Source organism: Rousettus aegyptiacus, unplaced genomic scaffold, assembly GCF_014176215.1.
Source record: "Rousettus aegyptiacus isolate mRouAeg1 unplaced genomic scaffold, mRouAeg1.p scaffold_m13_p_18, whole genome shotgun sequence".
NCBI classification, from domain to species: Eukaryota; Metazoa; Chordata; class Mammalia; order Chiroptera; family Pteropodidae; genus Rousettus; species Rousettus aegyptiacus.
In genome coordinates this window covers 8,721,413-8,739,886 of record NW_023416293.1, presented here as the reverse complement: position 1 = coordinate 8,739,886, position 18,474 = coordinate 8,721,413, and the positions used below count along the sequence as shown (strand labels likewise).

The 18,474-nt window shown below is 35.9% G+C and overlaps 1 long non-coding RNA gene and 1 pseudogene across 2 annotated transcripts in view; both read left to right on the top strand.

The window, feature by feature from the left end:
* LOC107498966 overlaps window positions 1-18,474 on the top strand; it is a 501,046-nt gene that overhangs the window by 147,158 nt on the left and 335,414 nt on the right. The window lies entirely within an intron of this gene.
* LOC118613460 lies at window positions 9,504-9,622 on the top strand (annotated as a pseudogene).

The following is an 18,474-nucleotide window of genomic DNA, read 5'->3' as shown; positions in this document are numbered from 1 at the left end:
CTGAATTAGGGTTTCAAATGTCTAATACTGGGCAGAAAATGTCTACTTTAAATATCAATAATTCTTATTGTTCTGACTTATGCATGTGTAAGAAATGTAATAGACTGTTATATATACACACATAGACATTCGGATATATCTAATATATACTTATGTATATTATATATGTGCATACATTTATATTCTGCTAGTTATCTCTCTCTATATACATACATATATATGTTGTATGAATCTTCTCATCAGATCAGTTTGATCATCATGAATCTTGAGTCTTTAATACTGTCAAGTGACTTATAAAATATCCTTCTATAAATCAATTTCCTTAGGCTATTTTTAAAGCAAATATTTAATTTTCTTCTCTTTACTTCTCTAACACAAACATTCAGTGTTCAGTTTTACCTTTTGTTTACCAGCATTTTCCTCACTAAAGAATCATAATTAAAGAAAACTATTTTAAAAACTTTCCCAGCTCTTGAAGGTTCTGAGCAATTAGGCTAGGTAATTAGAAACATGATAAAAGAGAAGCTTGAGAAAAGGATTTAAACCCCCATTGACCATTTATACAAAAACACGAATAAAGAATAGAGAAAATTAAAAGCATAGTTTATGTCGGGTGGGCAAAGGATTAAGCCAGTTATTCTCAAACATGCTTATTTAGATTTAGTTATTCATAATATGTAGAAAAATCAGATTTGCTGGGGGGAAAAATAGGTATTTTCATTTTTCAGGCAAAATATATGCCTACACGGGGGAAGGGTTTTTCTACCTTGCGATGTTTTTCTTTTCAGTTCTTCAAACTGTAAATTAAGGAGATGTTCAATATCTTTCTGAAGTTAACCAGGTAAAATTATCTGCTTTGCAAATCAGAAGATAAATTTCAAGATGAGAGCAGTAGTTTTACATGCAGAGACTCATCTAGGAGCAGAGGCCTTTGACGGCATTGCAAAGAAAGCCAAGCAGACACATTTTCTTGGATGAACATGATCTTTCAACTGTGGGTTGTTCAGTGACTCGAACTATTGCCCCAAAGAGGAGGTTCACAAACTTAGGACAAGCAGAAAAAAATCTAGAAATATAAGGATCACCTTGGGAGCCCTCTGTTTAACCTAAAAGGAACAAAATAAAACCAACAAAAACAAGCCCTTTCTATTACTAAGAGGAGAGGTGCATTTTTATTCTGCTTAGAAATTCTTTCTCAAACAATCGGAAAGGCCTATAAGTGATTGGTTATAGGTTTCTAGGATAGCGAAATGAAGTATGCACAAGAAATAGTTTACGTTTTAGGGTTTTGGGGGTTTTGTTGTTACTGTTGTTTTAGCACTAACAGTTTCCTGGCCATACTTCTCTCCTCTTTAAAAAATGGGATTAAAAATATGCATATCATAAGATTTACCATGTCAACCATTTTTAAGGGTACAGTTCAGTGACACTGAGTACATTCACATTATTGTGCAACGCCACCAGCACCCATCTCCAGAATTTTTCCCTCTTCCCCATGTGAAACCCTGCGACCATTGAACGCCCACTCCCCATTTCTCCCCCTCCCCCCACCCTGGGACCCTATCACTCCACTCTCTGTCTCTAGGACTTGATTACTCCAAGAACCTCAGAGGGAGTTGTTGTTGTTGTTATTTTTAATTAATTTATTAATTTAAATTAGTTTCAAGTATACAATGCATTGATTAGACATCTATATAGTTCATAAAATGATCCCCCCAATTGCTCTCTGTCCCTCCACCGAGCCAACATATAAATGCTGACTGCATTCCCTATGCTGTGCTCCCCATCCCCATGACCATCCGTCAGCTACTAATCTGTACTTCTTTAACCCTTTACCCCATTCTCCCAGCCCCTCCCCCAAACCTCCCTCCTCTCTGTCACCAAATTGTCTACTATATTTCTGAGTCTGTTTTTGATTAGTTTGTTCTTTTTATTCCTTAGATAGCACAGATAAGTGAAATCATACAGTGTTTTTCTTTCTCCGTCTGACTTAAATGCCTTCTAGGTCCATCAATGCAATATCTTTTCCCATCCCCTTCCTTTGAGTCTCTGTATGTCTTTTAATCTGAAGTGAGTCTCTTATAGGCAGCATATGGGGGTCTTATTTTCTTATCCATTCATCCACTCTATATTTTAGTTGGGGTACTTAATTATTTTCTATTTGAGGTACTTATTGATAGGAACATAGTTGTTAGGATTCCTGTTTTTGTTACATGTGTTTTCTTAAAGAAGGCCCGCCAACATTTCCTGTCATACTGGCTTGGTGGTGATAAATTCCTTTAGCTTATTTTTGTCTGGGAAGCTCTTTATCTGTCCTTCAACTCTAAATGATAGCTTTACTGGATAAAGTATTTTTGGTTGTAGATTCTGGGTTTTCATCACATCAGATATTTTGTACCAAGCCCTTCTGTCCTGCGTGGTTTCTTTTGAGAAATCAGCTGTCAGTCTTATGGGTGTTCCCTTGTAGAGAACTAACTGTTTTTCTCTCACTGTTTTTAAGATTCTCTCTTTGTATTTAACATTTGGCATTTTAATTATGTTGTGTCTTGGTGTGAGTCTCTAAATTTCTGGTTTTGGGGATTCTCTGAGCTTCCTTGGGTTGTATATATTATTTCCTTCACCAGGTTAGGGAAGTTTTCCATCATTATTTCTTCAAATAGCTGTTCAACATCTTGTTTTCTTTCAGGTATGCCAATGAGATGGATATTTTGACCTTTAATAGTGTCCCATAGGCTCCTTAAATATTATTATAGTCTTGGCTTCTTTTTTCTTGCCATTCTGATTGAGTGTCCTTGGCTTTCACAGGGAGTTCTTTATGACTGGTTTATTTCACTTAGTGTAATGTTTTCAAAGTTCATCCTTATAATAGTGTGTATCCAAAGATCCTTTCTATTTAGGGCTGAATAACATCCCATGACATGTATATACTACCTTTTCTTTATCTGTTCGTCTGTCAGTGGACCCTTGGGTTGCTTCTCCTGTCTAGCTATTGTGGATAAGGCTGCTTTGAACATGAGTGTATGGATATCTTTGAGAGTCTCTGATTTCACTTCTTTTGTGTAGATGCCCAGAATTGGAATTGTTGGATCATGTGGTAATTGTGTATTTAATGTTTTGAGGAAACGCAGTACTGTTTTTCATAGCTGCTGTATCATTTTACATTTCTAACAGCAGCATACAAGGCTTCCAGTTTCTCCACACCTTCACCAACACTTGTTATTTTTTGTTTTGTTTTTAACAACAGCCCTCCTAGAGGGTGAAGTGGTATCTTAGTGTGGCTCCACTTCTCTCTTTCGGTAGGATTTACAGCCAACAGAAAAAATTGGCAAAAATAGACCAAAACCAAGGTTTGACACTGATTCATCTTTTCTCACCGTAAGTTTTGTATTTGTAGACATGTATTTCTATAGCTGGAATTCTAGATATCTCTATGGGCATAAGTTTGAATCAAGATTCCACTTAACACAACAGAGTCTGTTAGTGGAGACTAAACACATTGCCACACGTAGATCTGATTTCAAAGGGACGATCTGTCAGGGCATGGTGGAAATTAATGTTGAGAACACACACATTTCTAACATAAGATTCTTCCTCAATAGGGGGTCCTTTTAAATAAAATATCATGATTTCGACAGTTAATTATGAACCAGAAATGTGCGGATCCAAATGACTTTGGACATCAGGAAAGCATTTGGTATATTTTATCTGAAAGGAGTCTCACACAGGCCCGTCTGTTTCACGAACAAATTAGTCAAAAGATGAATGACTTAATTTTGCTCCTTTCCTGCCTCAGGCTTCTTTAAATATCTCAGGTGGTCTAATGGAATTCGGCAATAACATGACAGTTAATAGAATTTTATTTGCCTGGTTGCCACTCTTACTGTAATATTGACTTTAAAAGCACACAGTAAGAACGTCCTTCGGTTGTGTCAAAGGTCACATTTACATTTCTTTTGTTTCTTCACTAAGTGTAAAGTCATAATGTCTTCATTTTATAATTGCAGGTAAATTGATGGATTTACTAATTTTGATTGCTTAGCGAGTAAGCAGATTGTTTTTTTTTTCCCCTACTGTTTTTCATTTGTATTTGGGATATTTGGAATGCCATTTTTCAAAAATGTGTTTGCTCAAAATATTTTGCAGCAACAGCTCATTTAAGTAATTGGATTTTGTTGTTTTTTGCTCCCTGAAGTTACATAATTTTAGAATATTTGGGCTAGAAGGAAACAAAGAAATTAACCCAACTTATATACTAATTTTGAAGAAGAGAGAATTGATCCCTAGAGAAAGGAGATTGACTTATTCAAGATGGGCTCCTTCGTTACATGCAGACTTGGATTACACTTCCGACTGACCAGGTGGTAATTAATTGGTCAGCTACTTACTTTGCATCCACTGTCATGCCATAGCCCGATATAAGAAAAACTACACGAGATACACAATTAGGTAAATGATAGTTCAGTGTCTGTATGTTTATTAATACTTAACTATTTTTTGTTGGAAATATTTCTAAAATGTATTTGGTGTTCTTCCTTTCTTAACCAATGTGCAGAAACAACAATAAGAACAAAAAAAGATTGTAATGTTCAGCATGAATGTGAGTTATTACATGGTTGCAAGAAATGAGGTCACAGGCAGCCTAGTTTTACTGATATCTGCATCCTCCGGTATGTTATGAAGGAAGGCCGTGTGACCCATGTTTACACACTGAGAAAACCGTCCCCATTCTTCGTGACTGAGATCCAGAGCCCCGAGATGGCAGAAGTTCTGACCTCTGTGTAGACATGCCATTTCTGAACCTGTGACGGAGAAAACTCGCTGCCTGGTTCTCTTACCATTAGTAACAGGCGCTGAGTCACGACTCACACTTAGGGTCCCGTGGAACCGGGGTTATGATGAGAAGGCTTCTTCCTGCGTGGTGGTTTTGTCGATGCCTTTGTACACATTGTCCACATCTATCTTTGTATGTGTGATTTAAAAAAATCCTTTATATGTGTCGGTAATTCTTAAAACTGAAATTGACTGAACTAAGAGAATGAGATAAACCAATTTAGGGAATTGTGACTAGTACACATTACATTTTTACTTATAGGCAAATGTCTCCTGTACTTTTAAAAAACTTAAACAATAAATTTATACATTTATATGTACATTGGTCCTCATGCCAAAAGGTGGTCCCAGTGAGCTCAAACAAAACATAGCATTATTTGCAAGATGGAGGTTTAAAGATAATGTGGACTTTAAAGGTTTTTCTGTCCTTGAGTTTACAGTTTAATTTCCACCAAACTTTCTATAGGACTTTATCGGGGGACACAGTTTTGAAGCAGATGGACACAGATGGTCCCGCTTCCTGACCTCAGCCCCAGGCTTGCCCCGTGTGCCCTCCGGAGGGCGTGGGTCTTCGTGGTCTCCCATGGCCTCGGGCGCTCCGGATGCCGTGTGTCAGCTGGCTGTGTCAATCCTCTTCCTCCGCCCGGGTAGTGTTGGTCGGCACTCACGGTTAGTGTGTACCCTCCAAGGCCCACCAGACTCAACGTCCGAGTTCCTCGCTCAGTTGTAAAATACAGGACACAATAATTTTTCCTATTTAGTTCTTTAAAAATTCGATGATTCCAAGCCCAGCATGATACATAAGTACAAGTATTATGCAAGAGAGGCAGTATGGCTTATCTTGTCTGTACTTATAAAGACTGACAGGCCGGAGAGCTCCAAGTAGCCAAATCCATAGAGTTATGAATCCTAATTCTATGAAAATCACTCGCTTAATATTCAGTTCTGACCAAGACTCTGGAGCTCTAGATCTTACTCTTCATTGTGGTGTTAATAATAACTGAGAATTGATGAAAACCTAGGGGAGATAAATGATCCTCCAAATAAAAGCTATTTAAATTATCCCAGTACCATAATTTTAAAAAGGAGAACTACACACCGTTTTTATTGGCAATATAAGGCCACATTTCTCTTAAATTTCAAAATAGCCGCATTGACCTATTGAATTTTATGTGTGCACCAAATCTTAAAATAATTATGAGATTTCAATATTTAAAGGGCATCATTAAGAATACTGTCTAATAAACCAATGAAATGCTTTATAGTTTACATTTATTTTTAATTAACAATTACACATTATAGGATGTTTTTCTATAAATGTGAACTATTATTTTCATCAACATATAGATAACATTTGGTTTCAAGCAGAAATGCACCCAGTATGATTAAAACAGTGAGGAGCTGGCTCTGTGTAGTAGGCACATTCGATTCTCATCATTTGGTCGGTAAGATTGGTTATTTTTTTAGTGGGGAGAGGCATCTGGCATGAAGAAGTGTATTCAGAAATAATCTTGTGGCCAGGTTTTTGGTGGACTCCTCTGCTTAAATATGCTAAAATTATATTGCTTAATTTACACATTTATCCATAATGCGTTGACCTCTGAATCTCATCATCCAGGAAGGTCCACGCAAATTAAGAACCCACGTTCTAAATTTATTTACTGAATCAAGCCAGTTCATAATAAAGACAAATAGTTGGGCCATGTTGTTTTAACTCCTTATAGAATTACCTTTGTTTGCCTTTAGTTTTGTTGGGCAGCAGTCAAAATGATAAGCACTGGAAATACCTTAATACAAAATACTGTTATATGTACTTTAGAGTTTTTTTTTCCCTTCTGTTATATTTATTGAGCACTTATTTATTTATTTCTTGAGTTCTTATTCTGTTCACAGCCATAGTGATATAATGATGGTAGTGGTGGCGGGGGAATCTGTTCTTAGAAAGCTTACTTTCTAGTAATTGTGGGGTACGGACCATACATGATAAGAAAAATAAGGAAATGGCACAATCTCTTACAGGATGATACACGTGGAAAAAGTGAAGCAAAGCATGAATGAGGGTGATAAGGAAAGCTGCGATTTTAGAGCGGCCAGGAATGTCATTCAGCATCTCGTGGCTGGGACTGATGGATTCTCGTGTATCCACAGCCCACAATTCTTCTCTGATATCTAGAATCATGCACCCAATCACCTACTTTGATTTCTACTTGTATTTTTTTTTTGGAAGATATTTCCAAATTCTCATGTCCAAAATGGAACTCATGATCGTAGTTCTCGGTAGGAATCTTATCCCTTATTCTTATCACTTGTCAAAAATTATTCTTGATGGAAATCCAGTCGTCACCATTCACCATGAAACGCACCATTAATGCCTCTCTGTTTTACTTTCTCCGGACTTTTCCAGTTAATTACCTTTTCAGTCTTAGTGGCCTAGTTCCTAGTGCAGTCATTTGACCTGGTTCGTAGTGATTTCTTAACTGGTCACTCTGAAACCAGTCTGCCTCTCTCCTCATCTGTTCTCTGTGCCTTATCCAACCGGGTCTGCAAACATGGAGATCCAAGCAGGATTTTTATCCTCCTGCACTGAAAGCACTTCTTATGGCCGGTCTCTGAGGTCTTCTGTGGGCCAGGCCCTCTTTATATCTCCTGCTTTATTGAGTTCGCCTTTGCTCTCTGATTCCTAGTCATGTTGGCTGTATTTTGTGCATCGGAATACGCCCTGCATTATTTCATCTTAGTGTCTTTTAAATATCATTCTGTTTGCCCGGGAAATTCTCTTTCTCCTTTACCAAATTAACCCTGCTATCAGATATCAGCTCATTCATCAGTTCCATTTCTTCCCGATGGCACAATTCCTGCTGCAATTCTCTCTGTTTGTCCCTAATCGCCTCATCTTTGCGTCACTTAATGCAGTTGCTATTTGCTATCTATTATTTATTCCCATAGGTCCTTGATCTATATGATATTTTAACCTGTGAAAAATTTCATGGATCTCTTCAGGCAGTTGATTTCATGGTTTCGTAGAGAATTCTCTCCTTACCTAGCATCCCTATGATAAGCACCCTCAGAACCAAGTTAAATGAAAATATTTAATTACCAGAAAATATCATGAAACACGTACGACGTAATACTTTCTTGGGCAACTTCAGCCTGAAAATTCAGACCTCACCCACGCAAATAAAGGTTTTCATCATTTTTATCCCTATGCAGGAAGAGATAAACATTTGGAGACACGTTTGCTTCTGAATTTAGCCTCCTGATCTTCCCTGAACTTCACTATCTGACTTCGCCTCTCAATTCTCCGTCTCCCAGGTGAACCATTAAATACAGCAGTCTCTGACCTGCTTTGGCTAAGATTCCAACACTGGGGGACACTCGCCCTGCTCACTGACTGGCCCGCCTGGCCTTTCCTTACAAAGTGACTTTACGCCTCAGTTTACATGGAACAAGAAGTTTGTGAGGCAGCCTTTGAAAATTTTTGTTATAATGTGCAGCATTCAATAAATTCAAAAAAGATGCTTTTCTTAAAAGCTCTTCATGCTACCAGTCCCATCCATCACTCCTGCAATTAATTTTCTCTTGCTGTGACTATTATATGTGGTATTCTAAGTATCTTGTGCAAAAGGAAATATTACCATAGGGAATATTGTAAGATCGAAATGTCATAGTCTAGCTTAATAATAAAATTGAATTTTCTTAAAAAACATTTTCCCGCATTTTTCATATTGAAGTATAATTATATTTCAAGTTAATCTTATTTAATTTGATGGCTAAAATGTAGTAAAAAATGTGTTTCTGACTTAAGGTCTTGGGATCATTTCTAATATCCTCTATGGAACTTCCCATAGACCAATCTCATGGGAGAGAGATGGGGCACGATTTGACTTGGATGAGTTACGGTTTTCAGTTTGCTCTTTTCTAAGTGATTAAAATATAAAATAAAATCACTGTTAGTTATATTTGGTCAGAGGAAGCACTAGATACAAATTATGGGAGGCAAAGAACGAAGGGACTCTCTTCATGAAGACATCCGTATAGAATGCCTGTTTTTAGAAACGGGGAGAGTTAAAGGCAGTGCCTTTCACATGTATTTCTTCAGCGGAGAGTCATCGAGTTCCACAATGTTCTGGGTTCTGGAACTATTTTCCAGAAAAGAGAGGTGGCCTCTGGCCTTCCGAAGCTAACAGGCTGGTTGGAGAGATGGGAAGCAGCCAGATACGAGTTCCATAGGATCTGAGAAAGTTTCGGTACATGCTGAGAGAAGTGAGTGCAGGATAAGGGCTGCTTTTTTAGAAAGGGGTGTCGGGGAACAGCCAGCCTGACATTCGTAGCAACGGGGTCATGACATTTTTCCAGTATAGGAAAGGGTCACAGCCTGAGCAGGTGGTACTGAGTAGCAAGACGTGGCGTTACAGGAGTCTTCCTGTGTTAACTGCAACCAGCTAATAATTATTTATATCTTCTTAAGGCACATATAATTATAAGAAAACAATACGTAATGCCATTTTTTCTTTGTGTTCACTGTTTTTTTTTGAGAAATTCTACTCTATGGATAATTTGCATGTCTGCGTATGAAAACAGAGGGCATTACACTTTTAAATATTATTTGTCTAATGTTACAGGGTAAGCTAAGCATTTTTTCTCTTCAGTTTTATTCAGATTTATTGGACGTTGTCTATGCCCACACCACCCTGTACAAGCCCAATCCCATCCGATTTCGGAAGCTAAACAGGGTCAGGCCTGGTTAGTACTTGGATGGGAGACCACCTAGGAAGACCAGGTGCAGTAGGAGTAAAAAATAAATAAATAAATTAGACATCCACTGAGAGCACAGATTATATGCCACAAAAGTGAAATAATCAGAACACCAAGGCACATAGTCTATATTCTCAAAAATAATTCAATAAGAAAAACATAGATGTATAATATAAATTATATATATTTCCTATATATGTATATAGTTTTGCTTTATAAATATAACATGACTTGGATTGGTAGTTTGGAAAAGTGAATCCATTATCAGGAAAACTGACAGCTCTATTACATGTTTACATAGGATCTCTCTAGCCCTTATTGAATAAAAGCTTTTCTGTTGGTTCATCTAAATGGTACCCTCCGATGAGCTTTAGACGTTATCGGTGAAAGGAGTGAAGCCCTCAGATTAATGGGCCGGCCGAGAACCCAGTTAAAACGGAGGCCAGGGATGGGAAAGGAAGAGAAGCGTGAGCTGGAGTGAGTTCGCGCCGGGCACAGGCTGCAGAGATCGGGAGCTTTGCACCCCATCCGCAGATCTGCTAAGGAAACTAACCTGTAGATACTTTTCTCCAGGGCTTCAAAACTCCCGAACTATGGGATTCAGGGAGGTAGTAGTCTCCACCAAAATTTCAGGAAGAGTTTTCTCTGAATGTTAATCTCAAAAGCAAAACACAAATGTTGAAAAAAAAAAAAAATCCATGACAACATATGTATTAGCACAGTTGACAAATGTCTCGGTCACAATTTTTAACTCATATCTGACTCGTTTCTCTGCCTGCGTATATTCATATCTGGAAAGCCTACCTGTTTATGTCCATCTAGTCCATTAAATGTTGCAAAACATTCTCTCTGCTTCCTGACCCTTTCGCCCCTCCATGCCATTCTGTAGAGTGCTCTCGGTTGAGTATAACAAACTACATTGCCCAGTCTACGCTAGATTATGGGTATATGAGTGTTTATTATATGGTTTCCATTTTCTTTGTGATTGAAAAAATTTATAATATAAAGTTTCAAAAAAGACACATAAAGGACAACTGTATATTACATAGATAATATATCAGTCATACAGTGAGGGATGTGTAATTATTTTATATTTGCCTGCATTATATGTTTGAACTTTTATACATGTTTTAATCACAGACATTTTCTTCTTTACCTGACTATATGTCTATTTTATTGATATTGTTAACAATCAAACCTTTCTGGAGTTTAATCCAAATTTCCTTTCAAAGGATTTCACACTAATAGATATATTTGAATTTGCTTCAATTTCAGTATTACTGGAACCCACTTAATAGGTTTTTTCCTCAAACTTCCATTTTCTTTTGCTCTTTAGAAAATCAATATGAAGGTAAGAAGGAACTGTTAGCTAAAATTACAGGTTAACTCTTCTTCACTCATAGATATATCTAATTTATAATGGTGCTGAGTAGAATTCCTATTTTTTAATTTCAAATTGTAAGTTTCTGAAAAGATCGCTTTATACCTGAATCTTTCTTTAACTATATACTCTTTTTTTATGCTTAAAATGATATTTTAAACAGAAAAAAATTTCCACTTTAACAAGGATATCTAACAAAACCTATGGTTAAATACCAAGTATAAACAGTACAATCAAAAACTGGTAAAGACTGTCAGCTTATATTGATGCCATTTTCAAAAGTCTAGTCCAGGCTATTATTGAGCTAGATGTGGGACAACGGCAGTATCTTTATTTTGAACGTATAAGTCATTTATGGACTCCAGATGGTATAAATACTAATTGTTTAGTTTTATTAGAATAAAATCCTTAAAGTATAAGCATATTTGGGGCTTTATTATTATTACGATATTCATAATCCGTGGGGCTTCCAGTCTAAGCCAAAATTTCACGTAACCGTGAAATGAAATATTCTTGAAAGTTCACTAGTTAATACAGTATATACTGGGCTTTTTGTTACAAAAACACTACAAAGATTTTGTATAGATCTGTAACTCACTTTTAACTAGAGAAATAAAGCAATTTAAAACATGGAGTTAAGCGATCTGATATCTCGGATCATTTCAGCTCAGTTTGAACCAGTTCAGACTCAGGGAATAAGCATCATATATCGACTTGTTTGTTTAAAGGTACACACAGTTCCCTTGAAATTTCAGGGATCTTAATTGCACCCCTGACTTGTATCCGGCCGCCTGTTATGGAGAGGTCTCATTGACCCGCCGCTTGTTCTTTTCAGCAAGTGGTGATTTCAATTTACTCTTCCTCTGCAAGAAAGTAGAAAATTGGTTTCTGTGCACTTGTGTACCTGGGGTCAGAAAGAAGTCTTGACACTCACAAAGCCCACATGCAAAGTCATGTGTTCATTTTCTCCTGATCTTTCATTCGGAATCTGTTGCCACGGGTTTATTTACATATAAAACTAAGCTTTATTTACATGATAAAAGGACAAATCGTCGAATGACAAAACACATGTGCTATGAAACATTTTATCCTAGGTAACAGAATCAAATGTCTGTCCCTTGTGACGGTAATAATAGAGCACTGCCCTGTACTCCTCTCCTAGACATTGGTTGACACGGTTTGCTACAGTAATTTAAATCGTTCATTAACAACGTATTTCCATATAGAATCATAAGATGTGCAACTGATTACATTTTTTGTTTGTTTTCTTTGGTCTTCAAGAAATGCAGTGTGAAAAAGATCATAGATAATTTCTATGCATCAAAGCAACATGATTTGGGGGAAATAGTTAATTGCAGTCTACATTTTGTCGATGTTATTAGGTAGTAAGATATTCTGTTCGGTGCTACAGAGGAAAATATATTGAAACAATGTCCCTGTCTACAGGAAACTAATAATCTAACAGAGATATTAGAATTAGTTTTAAAATAACAAGAAGCCATGCTGGAATAAGAAAAAAAGTCATGCTATAAAATTTGTAAAAATAAATTGTTGTGGACTAAAAAGGGAACAAAAGTATAAACTATTCTTGCTAGATGAGGATGCATGTATCTGTAGAAAACTTATAATTTTAAAGAGAAGCCTCTACAGGGGTCAAGGTTGTACTAAAAGCACCTTGAGACATTTAGATGTAAAATATTGTAGAATTTTAAGCTAAGTTTAGCACCTGAGAATGAAATTAATAAAAACTAGATATTTAAGAATTTAGTTCCTCAGAGCTCTGTATATCCATGACAACGCAAAAAAAAAAGAAAAAAGAAAAAAATTTCTAGCAAGGCATTAATCCTAATTAATCGTAATTAATTGTCTTTACACATCTAAAAAGAGAGCTGCCAAGATTCTTAAACAAAGAGCTAGGGTTCAAAGCTATGTCTAACTTCACCTTGCTGAATGGCAAGGGACCAAAATAATGGCCAGTGGAGAGAGATGCTTTCCTTTTTAGAGTAAGGAAACAGTTGTTTTGCTTGTCATGGGCAAACTATGCCAAGACCGCCTACATGTTTTATTAATGATTTTGTTTCCTTTTACAGTAGTAGAGTATAAATGCATATTTAATTTAATGGACTAAATCTGCATTGAGTAAAATATAATGATTTGGCGTTACAATGTATGTATATATGTTTCAAAATTAGTTATTTCAAATAGATTTCTAAAGCTAAGTAAACTCGGGAATCACTGAAAAAAAGAAGTGTCTTGAGTATCAGCCTCCTAACTTGACTCTTAAACTACTTCCTTGAGGTCCTGGACCAACAGGAGCTGTTCCTCTTGATGCTTCTCGACCTTGACCTTGCAAAGTCACGAGAAATAATATGTGTCACATTTGGAGATTTTTTTCTCCTATGTTGCTCAGATAATTGTTTGGACCCTGGTTTGTTTACTTGTGACATGAAATAGTCAAAAAATCTCTGCCTACAAAGATTTTCTCAATTTCAAATTTCTTCTTAGAGAAAACTCAGACTATATTTATTTTAGATATTTTTCCCCGCTCTGAAAAAACACATCTGTGGTATAAATAAAATTTGTGAAGACATTGCTATGAATGGCTAGAGTTTTTCTACATATGTTTAAACTGAACTAGAACCTTTCTAGGTAGTTTAAGATGGAGCTTCCATACATGTATCATGTAATCAAATGAGACCTTTTTAGTTCAACTCCATGCTTTCATTTAATTAAATTAAATTTGTTACCTCCTAGATACAAGTTCAAGATATATATATATTTTTTAAGTACAGAAGGTTATTAATGAAATCATTACTAAAATATCACCCTTTTGTTTCATAAATATAAAATAAATGCATTTGTATTTATATATACTACTATACTTATAGATGAGGTGGCATGTAAATACATATATGGGCTGTCCAAAATTTATTTTAACTTAGATAATAAACTAAAAATAAAATGATTGTTTTTAGAATATGAAAAATACGTGTATTTCAGATTTTCTTAGTGATCTTTTAAAATTAGTAGTCAACATAGAAAATGTAATTTTGAAATGCATAGAATTAATAACAATAGCTCATTTTACCTCAGCGTTCACCAAGACTGTATGTAATACATTTAATGTAGGCAGTGGAATATAATATCTGTATTGGTAAGGATATTTATCTGTCTATTGCTATGCCTTCAGCTCTTAGCATAATGCTTGTTTAATTGTAGACTCAACAAATATTTATCAAATAATGTGTATTTGAAGTGACAGTTATTAAATCTGTTAGTATAAAATTTCTTCATGTAGATTCTTTTCAATAAGGCAAAATTCACAGAATAATATTTGGCTCAATGGGTGTGGACAGAGGTGGATAGATTAAGAGTGTATATTCTTTTCCAAAATGTGTCGTTTATTGATGGTTAAAAGATATAGCCAACATTATCTTTTTTCAAATGAATTTATGTAAAGTATGGCACAAATAAGTGTGCTGATTCCCTGGGTTTGAATTTATTTTGAAAATAATTAGATTCATCTTTGCATCATTTCAAGGTTCTGTATTGCTGTTATATTTAAAGTATTACACCGTATATTAAAGGACATAACATAATGTCATTGGCAGTGTTCTCCATAATTCTTTTAAAATATACTAAATGATATTCTATCTGCATCATTAGGTTACTGTACAACACCGTCCTTTGAGAATATGGTTTTGCTATCATTTCCAGTTGTAATTACTTCTCACAAAAACGGTGCAGGCTTATTGAAATGACTTGATGTGTGAAGGTTGAGAAGACAGCGCTTACTATCCCTGTAAATAATGGCAGCTTGATTTCATGGCATGTTTATTTCACAGAAGCTCATTCTTACAAGGTGCCATATTTCTGAGTGTGGTTTTCTAAACATCTCCAGAATTTATGGTTTCTCTATAAAAGTCTGAAGTTAGAGATATCCGATAACTCAGTTTTTCAACCTTGGCACTTTTGGCATTTTGGATGGGATAATTCTTTGCTTAGAGGGGGAGAGTGCACTGTGCATTGTAGGATGTTTAGCAGCATCTCTTTCTCCATTTATTTGATGCCAGTAGCACCCTCCACTTGACTTGTAAAATCAAAAATGTCTCCAGACGTTACCAAATGTCTGTGAAGGGCAAAATATCTCTGGTTGAAAACTACTGCATGATTTTCTCGTGTGTGTGTGCGTGTGCATGTGTGTGTGTGTGTGTGTGTGTGTGTGTGTGTAAATATGATTTTCAGGGGAATCTTAGTGTCTCCAAATTATGCCAGATTCAGAACTGAGAATAGAGGACTCAGGGGATGAGGGACCTTGCCCAAAGGCTTTCTTGGAGGTAGGGCAAACTCCACCAGACATCACCTCAGCCATCCTTCTCCTCACAGACCAGCCTGCAGTTGAAGAGAATGGTCAGGAAACCGATTCCTCCACCGTTGGGGGTGTTGAGTTTGTTGCGAAAGGCTTGCTTACATCAGGAAACCCCGCTGAGGGGGGCTCGTGAGAGCCTGCGGAGGTGTTCACAGGTGCACTGAGAGGGGGTCAACATGACATCGCGGTATAAAGAGACAGGCAGCTTGACCAATCACTTGTCATGTGCTTTTTGGTTGTTTCCGGTGTTTGACCATCATGTGTAATGACTCTTTGAGGATTGTTGTCTAATGCTTTTGTCTGTTTATTCATTCGTTTTGGGGGCATGTTCGTGTGTGTTTTCATTTATTTTGTGCAAATACCGATGAGAAAAATTTCTATGTCAAACAGTGAGAGGTGTTTCACTTTACAAGAAACAGCCAGAGTTATTTCCCCAGAAGGCATGAGAGGTCCGTTCGTGTTTTGTCATAAAGGCATCAAATAAACATGTCAGGAAGAGAGGATAGTGACTTCACCTCATTAGGTTTTGTCATTTTCTCCTTTCTACCCCAAAGCACTGGAACAACTAGGGCCTCGATGATAAGAGAGATTCTGCATGTACAGAATCAGATATGAGGTCGGAAGTTTTAAAATTGGATTGGATAAAGTTTAATTACCAAAGCCACTAAAGATTAGTGAAATCTGCCACAAGCGATGCTACGGTATGGGGGATGAAAATATGACAAACTGTGGTTGAAAGGAAGTATGGGAGGAAATAAAGCTCTTCTATATTCATGCCTCAGAAAGTTGAAACTTTGGAATAAACTTGTTTCGTACAGACATGTAGGTGCACATACTGACACATACTAGTGTGAGTGAGATAAAATTCAAATGTACAGTCCAAGTTCAGACATGCAGAATAAAAATTTTTTAATAGATCCCCACTTAGCTGTGGAGCCCCCATTTCTTCGCATGGGGCTAAAAAGAAAAACAAACAAACAAATGGACACAACAACAAAAAATACCTGACAAGCGCGATTCTTTACGCGCTTCAATTTAGTTTGATTAACAAATACCCAACGCCATTCGCGTTCTATTTGCGTTCCATCTGCTTAAATCTATTATATATACAACTTCTTCATGTTTTTTAACAATTGAGTCAAACAGACATTATCAGAATTATCGAGATATTCGAGTGCTCGAGGACTTTCAATAAGAAGGATTTTAGCGTCTCATTAGTGTAAAGTCTCACACACCTGTTTCACATGGTGTCCGAGATTAAATTGCAGAATAGCATACTAAGTTTATTTTTAAAACTATTAAAGATATTTGGGAAATGATACTTGTGAGAAATGAGAAAAGGAGATTGTGTTTAAAGTCTGGCAGGAAGAATGAACGAGAATGATTTGTGGGCAATGAGATTTCAGTAACTCTGAGGCAGAAGCAGTAAAGGTGCCCCAAAATTCATGAAAATAGCAATGCTTTGGGCATTCCACAGGTGATATCTCAAAGGATCAAAGAACCTTAGTGAGTCAAGATCAAATTTACAGTGATTCTTTAAAAGGAGGTATTCTAATCCCTGTTTTATAATGAATCTGTTGGTTATCAAGGAAGATAATGATTTACCTAAGATGCCCCAGTTAATAGTAATAGGAGTAGCATTTGTAGTTGGATGAGTCTAGCTACATCAGATGCATCATCCACTACAATTTACATGGATGCCACTGACGGAGGGTGTACAATTCAGTACATATTTTTGAGGACCACCCCTGACTGGCAGTACAGTCAAGTTGCAATAGCTTGGTACGCTCCTACCTTTTAAAAATAATCACTGTGAAAACTAAGCAAGAAAACTTGACAAAATTCAGACAGCTTAAACAAAAGCTTCTTTTGGCATGCGATAAATGACTATAGTATTAAAGGGGTGCTTTCGCAGATAATTTTATTCAAATATTTAATTAAAGCAGCATTAAAGACTGGTGAACATAATTCTTATACATAGATAACTCATCACTGTATTTTATATTTTATGCCTTGGACAAATTATAAAACACCATACTGCATTTATCTTTTTGCACTGTTAAAGATTTTTGGCAAATGATAGATAGTCCTTTTAATAAAGAAGAATTATAAAGATATCCATTTACCCGAAATAATCTGGTGTTGGTGTGCTTGTAAAATCAGAACTTTTTAACACTATTTGAGCAATTAAATGAAACGACTTATTAATTCAGAAGAAAAACTTGTGTAAATGTGAACTGGTGTGTAGAGACTAATTAAATTGCAATTTCAAAAGGTTAATATAGCAATTTACTTGTCCCGATTTTTAAATTTAGATAATAGTGCAGATTTTTGCAGTACGGCAAACAAATCCATGACTTATTTTCCAATATATATGGGAATTGTACATCTGTGTCAAGGTTTTTGTGTTACCCTCCATAATTTACTTGGGATCAATTTATATACTGCATGCCAAATTGTTTTGGCATTCAGGTTTCAATACTTTCAAACTATTCTGAATATCCTTGCAAAAGAGCAAATCATGAATTTATGCTTTACAATGCTGTAACAGAAATTTACTTAGTCATTTAGCGTGTTTAAGGTCCCGGTTTATTCTGGGCATTTTTAATTTTTCAGGCAAATTTTGTTCATTTCTTGTAACATTTTCTTCTTTTTCCAAATTGGCAATTAATAATATTAATCAGGTTTCTGGAAAAAATGAGCTATGCTAATTTTTAAAAAAAAAATTTCAAATAATAAAATATATAAGAAAATTTCTTATTTACCAAATTAAATAAACAATACATCTCACAACCAAAATTAAAACCTATCATGTCGCTATATTATAATTACAACCAACCTATATTTTGATTCCCCTTTTGCTATTTTGATTCCCCTATAATTGAGAATGATAAGGGCCTTTTCATGTATTTTATAAAGTACACTTCTAAAAGGTAGGTGTGTGTAGCATTTACATTTTTATGTTTTTGTATGTTGTATAAGTACAATGTGATTTGTAAATTATTTGCATTTGTAGACTCCTTGCTAAAAAATAGAGAGCATTTGAGAACCACTTTTATTGCTTTTATAAGGAATGCATTTAAAAATGTTATTCTTAAAGCATTTATATGAATAAAAAGAGCTTGATAATGAAGTAGTA